The following is a 10,916-nucleotide window of genomic DNA, read 5'->3' as shown; positions in this document are numbered from 1 at the left end:
AACAGGGCACTCTGGGTGTGCAGACTGCTTCAGCGCAAACAAGCCCCCCCCCCCCCCGTTTCAAGAGGGGCCCTGCCTGCACCCTTCTTCACCCTGGCCTTTCTGAGGAGGAAGCAATAAACTGAGAGTGTCTTTTGTCATTCTGATCTTGGGGTGATGGAGAGACCTTTGTCATGCACACCCCCACCCCCACTTCCAAAAGGAACCTCTATTTGTCAGCTTTTGGTTTTTAAATTCCAAATTAAGGGATTGAAAAGACCCTTTTAGCAGAACCCCTCCCTGGGCACCATAAGGTCAGGACTGGGGAGGAGGGGGGAAACAGTTCCATTGTCCTGTGATCTTCATCTTCTTGGCAGCTGCTGCCTTATTCTACCAGAGGAAAGGATGTTGTGAGGAGAGGGCAGCCTGCAGAGTGAGCTGGATTTGGGGATGAGAAGGAAGAAGGGCAGTAGGAGCTGAGCAGAGTGAGGCAGCTTTGTGCCGAGCAGCCCCCAAAGTCTCGGAGCCAATGACCAAAGCAGTATCAGTGGCCCAACTAGGCTGGTTGGGATGCTTTAGAAACTTGTTCTTTGCTAATTCCCATAGGAATTGAACTGATCTACTTCTTCCAGAATTTGTGGGTGGAAAAGTAGCTATCCTTGGGTTTTTGCGTTTTTCCAGATTTGAATATGTTTTGTTCAAACACATTATAATTCATATACAGTACAATGCATAACACATCAATTTGTAAATTCCTTTATCAAAAAGTCCTCATGAAACTCATCAGCATTTGGGTGTGATTTCTTCTATAATACACATTTTTGCAAGCAATTTCCCCATAGAAAGTGCATTACTTGGTTGGAGAATTCAAAGAAGGGTAAATTTCAAAAGATGGCTGCATTTGCAGCTTGCATATTTTGTCAGGAACTGTGAATTATGTAGGTTGATTTTTAAATGTAAATTGAATTGACTGTATCCCTGCTCTTTAGTCATACCCTGCATTAATTAGAAGAATATGGATTTTCAGATGGTTTCAGATGGCACAGAATGAAAAGAATAGGCTCACTGCCATTCAGCAGGTCAGCTGTGGGAAACCTTTGGCTCTCCAGATGTTGCTGAACTATAACTTGCATCATCCCTGGGAAGCAGAGCCAAGATGGGAATTGTAGTTCAGCAACATCTGGAGGACAAAAGGTTTCCCACACCTGCAAGAGACAGTTGGCCATATTAGCTATCATACAAATAATGTGGCAGTTGGTACTATGGAAGTGGCTCCACTTCAAGGAAGGAAGATAAGGCTCTGCAGGCTTTTTTATATCTAGAATTGAAGGTAATTTGAAAATGAGATTTGCTGCTTATGGTGTAAGCCAGGGGTCAGCAACCTTTTTCAGCTGTGGGCCAGTCCACCGTCCCTCAGACCATGTGTGGGTTGGACTATATTTTGGAAAAAAATATATGAACGAATTCCTATGCCCCACAAATAACCCAGAGATGCATTTTAAATAAAAGCACACATTCTACTCATGTAAAAACACCAGGCAGGTCCCACAAATAACCCAGAGATGCATTTTAAACAAAAGGACACATTCTACTCATGTAAAAACACGCTGATTCCCAGACAGTCCGTGGGCCGGATTGAGAAGGCGATTGGGCCGCATCTGGCCCCCAGGCCTTAGGTTGCCAACCCCTGGTGTAAGCTCTCATCTCACTTTTGTTTATATCCAAATTGGTTGTGCAGGTTTTTGTGTTGTTTCAAAACCATGCAAAAGCAAAACCTGTTTGGCCACTACCAGCAAGAAGGGAAAAAAGGAATGAAACCTCCTCTAAACCACTTACAAGCCATTTCTTGTCTCTAAGATCTGCAGGACAAACCACAACACAAGAGATTCAAATTGTGGGAGATTGCTTTCAAACATAACTATGCATGACTGCAAGTTGTTGCACAAAGGGGTAAAGTGTTATGTATTGAAGTTCTTACCCTGCCCACCAGGAATATCATGTATATAGTTTTCACTCAGGTCCACATCAGTTACTTTAGGCGGGAAACCCTGGGTTGTTGTTGCTACAATGTTGACAGCCGGCTGCCTATAAAAGCAGGCCGGCTGAGCTGTTTGCTGTTCAGTTCTGTTCCAGCTTACAAATAAAGAGCTGCTTTGGAGAAATCGCTGCATCGTCTGCTATGTCTACCCACTATTTAACATAAAGGACCACAGAGTTGTACTGCTAGATAAACTCAGCTAGGTCATGCCCCCTTTCTCCTTCTCCGTCTCCTTCTCCCTCCTCCTCCTCTTCCCCATCGTGTAATCTACCAAGAAGGATGTGTCTGTGCTTCCTCCTAAGCACAGACTGCATGTTTGAAACTACTTTACTGAATTTCTTACCCGATATTATTTTGGCTGCATTATCCTCGCTGCTGCATGGAATACTGCATGGCTGATATTTTGAACCTGTATGTAAACTTACTGAACAGTGTGTTGTCTGCTCATCATAGGCGCCGACTCCATGGGGCCTGAGGGGGCCCGAGCCCCCTCAAAAATTCGTTTGGGGGGGCTCTGCCCCCCCAATAATCTCGGGCGCCCCTCCAGCAGAGCGCCGCCGCCGAGCATCAGCCTTTGTGGCCTTACCTGCCGCGGCGTCCGCTGCACCTTCGTACCTGTAGAAGCACCCGAGCACCAGAAACAGCGCGAGGAGCCCCATGGTGTCTGCCGCCTCTCCGCGCGCGAGAGGATCCGCAGCGCGAGACAGGGGATCGCATGCACACGAACCAAGACACAGCACGAGCCGGGGGGGATGGGGGCGCGGTGCAAGCGGGCTCTACCCGGGGCAGCAAGCGCGGAGTGGCATCCCTGCTCCCCGGCGCGCCTCCCTCGTCCTGCAAGGCGCCGCGATGCCGAAACCCTCCGGCTGCGCAACAGGCGCTCACTTCCTGGGAGGGAGCCCTGCTCTCCCCGCCTCCCTGTTCCGCGGGGCGGGCGGCCCCCGCCGAGGCGCCTCTTGGTGCAGAGACAACGACAAGGACCCCCCGTCCTGCGGAGTTTGCTTGGCCAAGGGGCCAGGGCAGCCGTGCAGGTTGCAGCAACCCTCCTTCCCCAAAAGGGCAGCCCTCTTGCTTTGTTTGCATCTCTCGCCACGCCTGGGAATGCCGCCGCCTCACCCAAAATGTCAAATGCTTGGAAATTCAGCTCACCTTAAAAAAATTAAAAAGGATTGCCTGCTTCAAGAGCGTGGAGGGGAATAACTAACCCGCAAGCAACTGGGGTGGGAAGGGGGAAATGCAGCCTTGCATTATGGAAAGAAAATCTTTAAAGAAAAACTTTAAAGAAAAAAAAATCTTTAAAGAAAAACTTTAAAACTCACTAATTTTCATCTAAAATTTAGAAAACTTCCCGGGGCAGGACCCCGGTATGGGCCCCCCCATGGGCTCATTGCAAGAGGGGTAGTAAGAGGTCAGCTGCTGTGTGCAGCTGAATGGGATCTAAAGGTTTAACAATCTGCATTCCTGACACTACATTGTGCTGTTTATGAGTTTAATACTCTGCTCCTGTGTGCTACTCCATGTTCTGAATCCAGGCATCCAGATGATTCTTTGTTGTTCACTCATCCCTTAGACATGAGGGGGTCCTCTTCTCCCTTGAAAAGTACATAGATCTGAACAAGGAAGCTGGAAGTGTGACAGCTCTGGTGTGGCTCATATTTTACTGGATCCAGTTTTTACCCTGTTGTCTTGGAAAAGCCAAGTGTGTGTGTGCAGCTGTCTTTCCCTCGTGCAATGCAGCACATGGGAGCCCTGTGCCACCAGACCAGAGCTGCCCCTGATCCAGCCTGTTGTCCTGACAGTGGCTAGCCGGGTAGCTCTTGGAAGCCCCAAATCAGAGTGCAATAGCCCTCTCCTATTCCTGTTCCCCAGCAGGATGGTGTAGCCATCATGACTAGTAGCTGCTGATAATCTTATCCTCTGTTAAGGCCTAGGACAGGGGTCTGCAACCCACGGCTCCGGAGCCGCATGTGGCTCTTTTACACCTTTGCCGCGGCTCCGGGTCGGATACTAGCGAAGGGAGGAGGCGCATTGTGCCCCGACACTCCCCACTGTGGCGGGCGCTGTACTGGCTGTGACGTCGCATGGGGGCGGTGCGTGCGTTAGTCACGCACCGTCCCGACGCCACCTTCTCGCCCGCTCGCTACATTGTAAGGGGCATGTACGCTGGTCACTGCATTGAAAGGGGGCATATACGCTGGTCACTATTTTGAAGGGGAGTGAAGAACACACACACACAAAAAGGTAACTTGTTAATTTAACGTTTATTTCTATGAGGAGGAGTAATTCTGAGGGGTCAAACAAAGAAATAATAAAAAGTGACAAAAAGGTTATTTTTATAATGACGAGTTTTGCGGCTCCCAGTTTTTTTTTCTTCGGAAACCGGTCCAAGTGGCTCTTTTTGTCTTAAAGGTTGCAGACCCCTGGCCTAGTCTAAACCCCATTTAAAGGAGGCCAAGCAGGCAGGCAGCACTACACCTGGCGGGCCAAATCCCAGAGTTTCGCTATGCCCTTTGTGAAGCACTGCTTTGTCTGTTCCAAATCTACTAATCCAGTTTCTCCACACCATGCGTACCTGCTCACACCTGGTGCCACTTGCCAAGTGCAGGGCAGTTAGAAAGTAGCTGCAGAAAGCAGGTGTGGACTCCCTGCTCATCAGCTGATGTGGGGGAAGCTCAGTCCCATTTAGGCAGAAACTCACTCAACTTTCCTGGGCCGGTTTTGGTAAGTCAGATGGTTATAATGCCAGAGCTGATCCAAGGAGTTTGGGGTAAATAAAGATGTGGCCCACTGTGTCAAAAAGATTCCCAACCGCTGTTATGAAACTTTAAAAGCCCAATTACTACCTTTTTGTCTATAATGGATCAGCTGCTTGACCATTTGGGTTGCTGTTTTTCACTTCCTCCATCTTTTGTGGTGTCCTGAGCTGTACCGCCTTCCAAGCATGGCCACATCATAGATCTGTATAAAAAAGGCATCATGATGGAGTCTTTAATTTTTTTTTATCCCTTTCCTGATGATCCCCAGATCTGAATTAGCTTCTTTTTTTAACAGCAGCTGCTCACTGGCTCAACAGTTTTCAGTGGAGTTTGTTTACTTTGCACATGTTTCAGCAATTATATCGCAAAGGGTGCCTGTGTGTGAAGAGAGAGAGAGAAAGAGAAAGAGAAGGAGAGAGGGAAGGGTTGGAAACCCCTATTATTTTGAGCTTGATATTGCAGATATCAGCTTTCTTTTTTTAAAAAAAATAATTTTTATTGCATTTTTTTTACAGATAACAGCATCTTCTTTCTTTACAGTTACATACACAATCTGTTTTTCTTTCTATAAAATTCATCTATTTCTCTATAATGCTTAACTTCCCTCTACCTCTAAACAGCTTCATCTTCTCTCTTTATTTCCTTTTCTTTGTACTGTGTTCCAGTATCGAGTACCTTCAACCTTTTCTTTGTATAGGATATCTCCTCCAATTAACTTTTATTTTGTGAAATATACTCTAGGCACACCCAAGTTTGGATTTGGGAACCATGTTTACTAATGTAATTTTTAAAACAATCCTATTCATTTTTCACCCTTGAACTCGGGTGATTTCTTATTGCTTCTGTCATTTTGGTTAGTTCAACATATTCGCATAATTTCTTTTGCCACACTACCTTAATTGGGATCTGGTCTCCTTTACAATACTTAGCAATAAATACTTGAGCCACAGTTGTTGCATAAAGAAATACATTTTTCTTTATTCTAGGGATGCTTATTGTCATAATGCCCAGTAAAAAAGCCTCTGGTCTTTTATTAAATGTTTCTCTGAGCATTTTCTTTGTTTCTTCATAGACCATGTCCCAGATTTTTTTTAAATTTTAGAACAGGTCCACCACATGTGAAATAGGGTTCCTTCCCCCTGCTTACACCTCCATGTGCTCTTATTATTTTTAGATATTTTAGCCAATTTAGATGGGGTCAAGTACCACCTGTAAATCATTTTCATAAAGTTTTCCTTTATCAAATAACATGCTGTGAATTTTAGGTCTGTTTTCCACAATTTTCCCAGTCTTTCATTAAGATAGGAAATCCGAAATCTTGTGCCCATTTAACCATAACATCCTTCACTTCTTCATCTTGGAGTTCCCTATCTAATAATAATCTGTAAGTTTTCGATAATATTTTCCTGTTGTTTGATAATAACTCTTTCTCTAATTTAGATATCTGTGTTTCAAATCTGTGTTTTTTTTATTTAAAGACCTCCTTTAATTGGTAATATTATAGCCAATCCAAACCTAATTTTTTTAAGTTCATCAAAACTTTTAATTTTTAATTATTTTCTTCCTCCAATATATCTTTATATGTCGCCCAATTGCTAGTCATATTTTTCTTTTTTACCGCGAAGGCTTCCGGGGTGATAGCCACCATGGTGTCTTTGGTTTTAATAATTTTTTGTGTTTTTCCCAGACCGTGTATAAAGATTTTCCAATTATGTGGTTAAGGAAGCCTCTATGCATCTTCACTTCGTTGTAACCCAGAGATCTGTGCCAGCCACATCTGTTATCCCTCTTCTCTATATCCAATATGCTTGTGTTTTCCAAAGTTATCCAATCCTTTATCCAGCAAAGACAAGCTGCCTTGTAATATAGTTTAAGGTCTAGCAAAGCAAAGCCCCCTCTATCCTTTATCGCGGTCAGTAATTTGTACTTAATTCTGGGGTTTTTGCCTTGCCGTATAAACTTTGCTAGTTCTTTCCGCCACTCCTTGAAACAGCTTGTCCCACTTATTATTGGTATCATTTGTAAAAAGAATAACATTTTTGGTGACACGGACATCTTGCTAGTCGAAATTCTGCCCCACAGTGATAGATTTACTCCCCCCCCCCCAATTTTTAGGTCTCTGTTGATCTCCCTCCATACTTTACTGTAATTATCAACAAATAATTTTTTGTTTTTGGCAGAGATCCAAATTCCCAGATACTTGATTTTTTTGTTATCAATAGACCCGTCTTATTTTGTACAGTGGTACTTCGGGTTAAGTACTTAATTCGTTCCAGATGTCCGTTCTTAACCTAAAACTGTTCTTAACCTGAAGCACCACTTTAGCTAATGGGGCCTCCCGCTGCCACCGCACCGCTAGAACACAATTTATGTTCTCATCCTGAAGCAAAGTTCTTAACCTGAGGTACTATTTCTGGGTTAGTGGAGTCTGTAACCTGAAGCGTATGTAACCTGAAGCGTATGTAACCCTAGGTACCACTGTAACTCCTGCTTTTCCTGATCTTCCAAATTTTTCACTAACATTTTTTTATTTTTTTATTTAATTTAAATTGGATATGTGGCCAAATTTGTGCATTCTTTCCATTGTTTTCAATGTACTTTCTATGGGGTTTTCTGTTGTTATAATTAGGTCATCTGCGAAGGCCTTTAATTTGTATGCTCTGCTTCCCAATGTGATCCCTTTTATTCCGGGATCAGATCTTATGGCAGTTGTTAATGTCTCCAAAACTATGATAAATAATAGGGGTGACAAAGGGTATCCTTGTCTAGTGCCTTTTGAAATTGTAAAAGTCTCTGATAGGTCATTATTGATTATCAATTTGGCATTTTATTTCTATATATTGCTTTTATCCCACGTCCAAATGTTTCTCCTATATCCATAAATTATATTGTTTTTTCCATAAATTTCCCAGAAACATTATCAAATGCTTTTTCCGCGTCAACTAATATTAGCACAGCTTTCTGATTGGGTCTCATATCTAAATACTCCAGGATGTCAATTACTGTTCTCATGTTGTTTTGCATTTGTTTTCCGGGCAAGAATCCACCTTGGTCCTCATTTATAATTCTATTCAAAATTTTCTTTAATCTGTTTGCCAATACCTCCGTGAATAACTTATAATGTTCAACAATGAAATTGGTCTATAGTTTTTGGTTTCTGTCAATTCTGTCCCTTGTTTGGCAATTAATGTTATTAGAGCTTCTTGCCAGGATTCTTGCAAATACCAGCTTTCTACAGAGGAGGAGGCAATTTGCAATGTCTCCCAAGAACTGACTGTTTTTTAAACTTCTGCCTATTTGCTTCAAAGTTCTCCTTTCCCTTCTGATTATTTATTGAATTCTGTCAAGATGTATCCAATTTCTGAAAGGGTTGAAAAACTGCTGATGAGGGGCAATCAGCAAAGAAAGGCACAAGTTGTCAAGGAAGCACACATGTTAACAGTTCTGGCACTTGTTGGCATCTTGCATCTTCTGGTTCGGGTTTGTGCAAAGCACCTGGTCCATCTGCCTACAGGGAGAAGCTGCTGTGGTCCTCCAAGTCAATGCAGGTTTATTTATCATCATGCAAGTTTCTTCTTGTCTTGCACAACTTTGATTATTCAAGTAGTTCAGAAACCCCAACAGACACCCAAACACTGCTTCCCATCTGTCGGCAGATGTGGTCTGTCATGAACTTCCTGCCCCTCTTCTAAAAGATCTACACTGCATTCTTTGCAGGACCAACTCAGGACTGTAGGAAGTTGCTTTCTACTGAGTCACACCAATGGTCCACTCAGCTCGTTCTTGCCTACACTGACTGGTAGCAGCTCTCTGGGGTTTCAGACAGGAAGTCCCTCTCAGCCCTACCTGGAGATGTCAGGGATTGAACCCAGAGCCTGCTGAAGGCAAAGTAGATGCTCTACCACTGAGTACAGTCATACCTTGGAAGTCAAACAGAATCCTTTCCGGAAATCCATTTGACTTCCAAAACTTTCAGAAACCAAAGCACGGCTTCTGATTGGCTGCAGGAAGCTCCTGCAGCCAATCAGAAGCCACAGAAGCCCCGTCAGACGTTCGGCTTCCAAAAATAGTTCACAAACTGGAATAGTCACTTTGCGGCGTTTGGGAGCCAAAATGTTCAAGAACTAAGCTGTTCAAAAACCAAGGTACGACTGTATGCAGCCAGCCCCTATAAGACTTGGGCCCAGAGTCTTCTAGGGAGCTTTTCCTTCTGCATGTGTTTATTTATTGAAAACATTTCCCGTTTTTCAGTCTGGGGGAGGGGGTCCCCAGGGGGTTACATGAAATGTTTGGAACAAATAACATTTTCAGAAGCGGCAGTGTAGTGGCTGTTGCCAGCACCCAGTGGAGGGAGGGTGCTCATCAGCCCAGCCCTCACCACTGACACCACTGGAGCGACCCCATCCCCACAGGAGCAAAGCAGGGCAGCGCTGAGCCGAATGCGCGGGGGGGGGGCTGGCTGGCTGACACAGCCTTTGGCAGGCAGAGAGGAACACTGTGTCAGGTGCCTGGTTCACACCCCCTCAAAAATTGTGCACCTGGGGCCATGGGCCCTTGGCACTCCCCACACCTTGCTCTTGGGGTATCCGTCCCCTTTGCACAACCAAATTTCACATGGATTCTTCAACAATGCTGACACAGCCATTTCACTGAGGGAGAAGAAGGAAGCAGAGAGATTTAACTGGCTCTGCTGAGAAACCTGCTGCCACCTAGCACAGATTATTCCATGAGGTCACCTGACCAGTTCCCACCCTGGTTGGTTGTTAACTGTAGTTCTGAGCTTGCTTTATCTCCCTCCTCCCTTCCCATGCCCTTTTCCTTCAGTGTGTCCCCTTCTGTACAGCAGGCTAGAGGGCAGGATCTGCTTGGGGGTTTAGTTTGGTTTTGTGGTGTGTAAGTCACTCTGGGAGCCTTTGGGGTTGAAGAGCAAATGCTTTAAATCACCGGCTCCACTGTCTTGGCTGTTGGCACATCTACACTCCTGGACGCCTTCCCTGGCATTTAAAAACTCCCCTCATCCTCTGCTGCCCCCCCCCCTTGGGGGAAAAAGGCTTGAAAGGCTCCCTGGTGTGTGCTTGGTTGTGGTGTATTTGTGCTGCACACAACAGTTTCTGCAGTTTGCCAATGTGCCCAGGGCTCCAGAAAGCTTGGTGACCCCTGATGTGAATGAATGAAAGAATGAATGAATATGCAGCCTTGCTTCATGCTAAAAGGCTTGATGACTTGGGTCTAGTTTTATACAGCCAGTTTTTCTGATTTATGCCTGACTATTGATTTTTCTTTTAATGGAAGAAAAAGAAATAGTGTGCCAAATAAAAATTGCAGTATTGGCTCAGCAAACACTCTAGACCTTTCCTCCCCACCCCACTCCAGCCCAGCACGGGCCAAGGATGCAGTAAAAAATGGTGCCGGTCAGGGTTTTATCTGGCAAGGAATTCCTAACTGGGAACCATTTACTCTTGAGAAAGAGTAGGAAAAGATGTCTGTCTTTTTCTTATTGTGTTTTTAACAGCCACACAACCCGCAGACATTGTTTACCTAGCAAAGAAATGCCCTTATCCAACTCTATTCTGCACCACCACCCTCAGAAGGGAGAGGGTGACTTGCAGCACTGAAATTTCACGGAGGGTGCCACCTGATGCACGCACACACCCAAGAGCAGGTCTAACCAACTCTGTGGGCCTTGTGAGTCAATATGCAAAGGACCAGGCTGAAGAGGTCACTCTTCACTGTGGCAGCAGGGAGGTCAATGCAGAGCACATGCTTTGTATGCAGAAGGTCACAGGCTCAATCTCTGGCCTCTCCAGGCAGGGAAGAGGAAGACCAGGACATTGGCAAGATACTGCCAGTCAGTGGCTTTGACTGCGCATGCTGCCACATGCCCTTGTATAAACCAGCAGCAGGGTTCCCCTGGGCTTAGTCCTGGAGCCTGTCCTTGCTAGAGTTTAAGGCAACCATCATGTGCAGAGTTCCTTGGCCACTGACCAGCTTCCATACACCTAGCCTTAAGGGAAGATATTTCTATAGTAGGTTGTAAACTGCTTGAGCTCAAGAGAAGCAGAGCAGAAATGTCACTCTGCGTAACACAGGTACAGAAATAGCAGCAATTCTAGGCAGCCATGAGCTTTGTTCAGCAGCACCTG

The 10,916-nt window shown here is 45.1% G+C and overlaps 2 long non-coding RNA genes across 2 annotated transcripts in view; both read right to left on the bottom strand.

Annotated features, from left to right (window-relative positions):
* Nucleotides 1-719: 719 nt before the first annotated feature.
* On the bottom strand, nt 720-2,459 carry LOC309520362. Its single transcript, XR_014214236.1, has 2 exons — nt 1,958-2,459; nt 720-975 (listed from the first exon to the last, which is right to left on the bottom strand). It is a non-coding gene; the product is annotated as an uncharacterized lncRNA (long non-coding RNA).
* Nucleotides 2,460-3,407: 948 nt separating this feature from the next.
* The window catches only part of LOC309519636, a 94,926-nt gene continuing 87,417 nt past the window's right edge, over nt 3,408-10,916 (bottom strand). The window contains exons 2-3 of the long non-coding RNA XR_014213915.1: nt 4,443-4,902; nt 3,408-3,944 (exon numbers count right to left, since the gene is read on the bottom strand). This is a non-coding gene — a long non-coding RNA (uncharacterized lncRNA). The remainder of the gene's footprint in view (nt 3,945-4,442; nt 4,903-10,916) is intronic.

The sequence above is a fragment of the Podarcis vaucheri genome, assembly GCF_965113315.1.
Source record: "Podarcis vaucheri genome assembly, chromosome: 15".
NCBI lineage: Eukaryota > Metazoa > Chordata > Lepidosauria > Squamata > Lacertidae > Podarcis > Podarcis vaucheri.
Note: the sequence above shows the minus strand (reverse complement) of the source record. Positions and strands in the feature narration are given on the sequence as shown.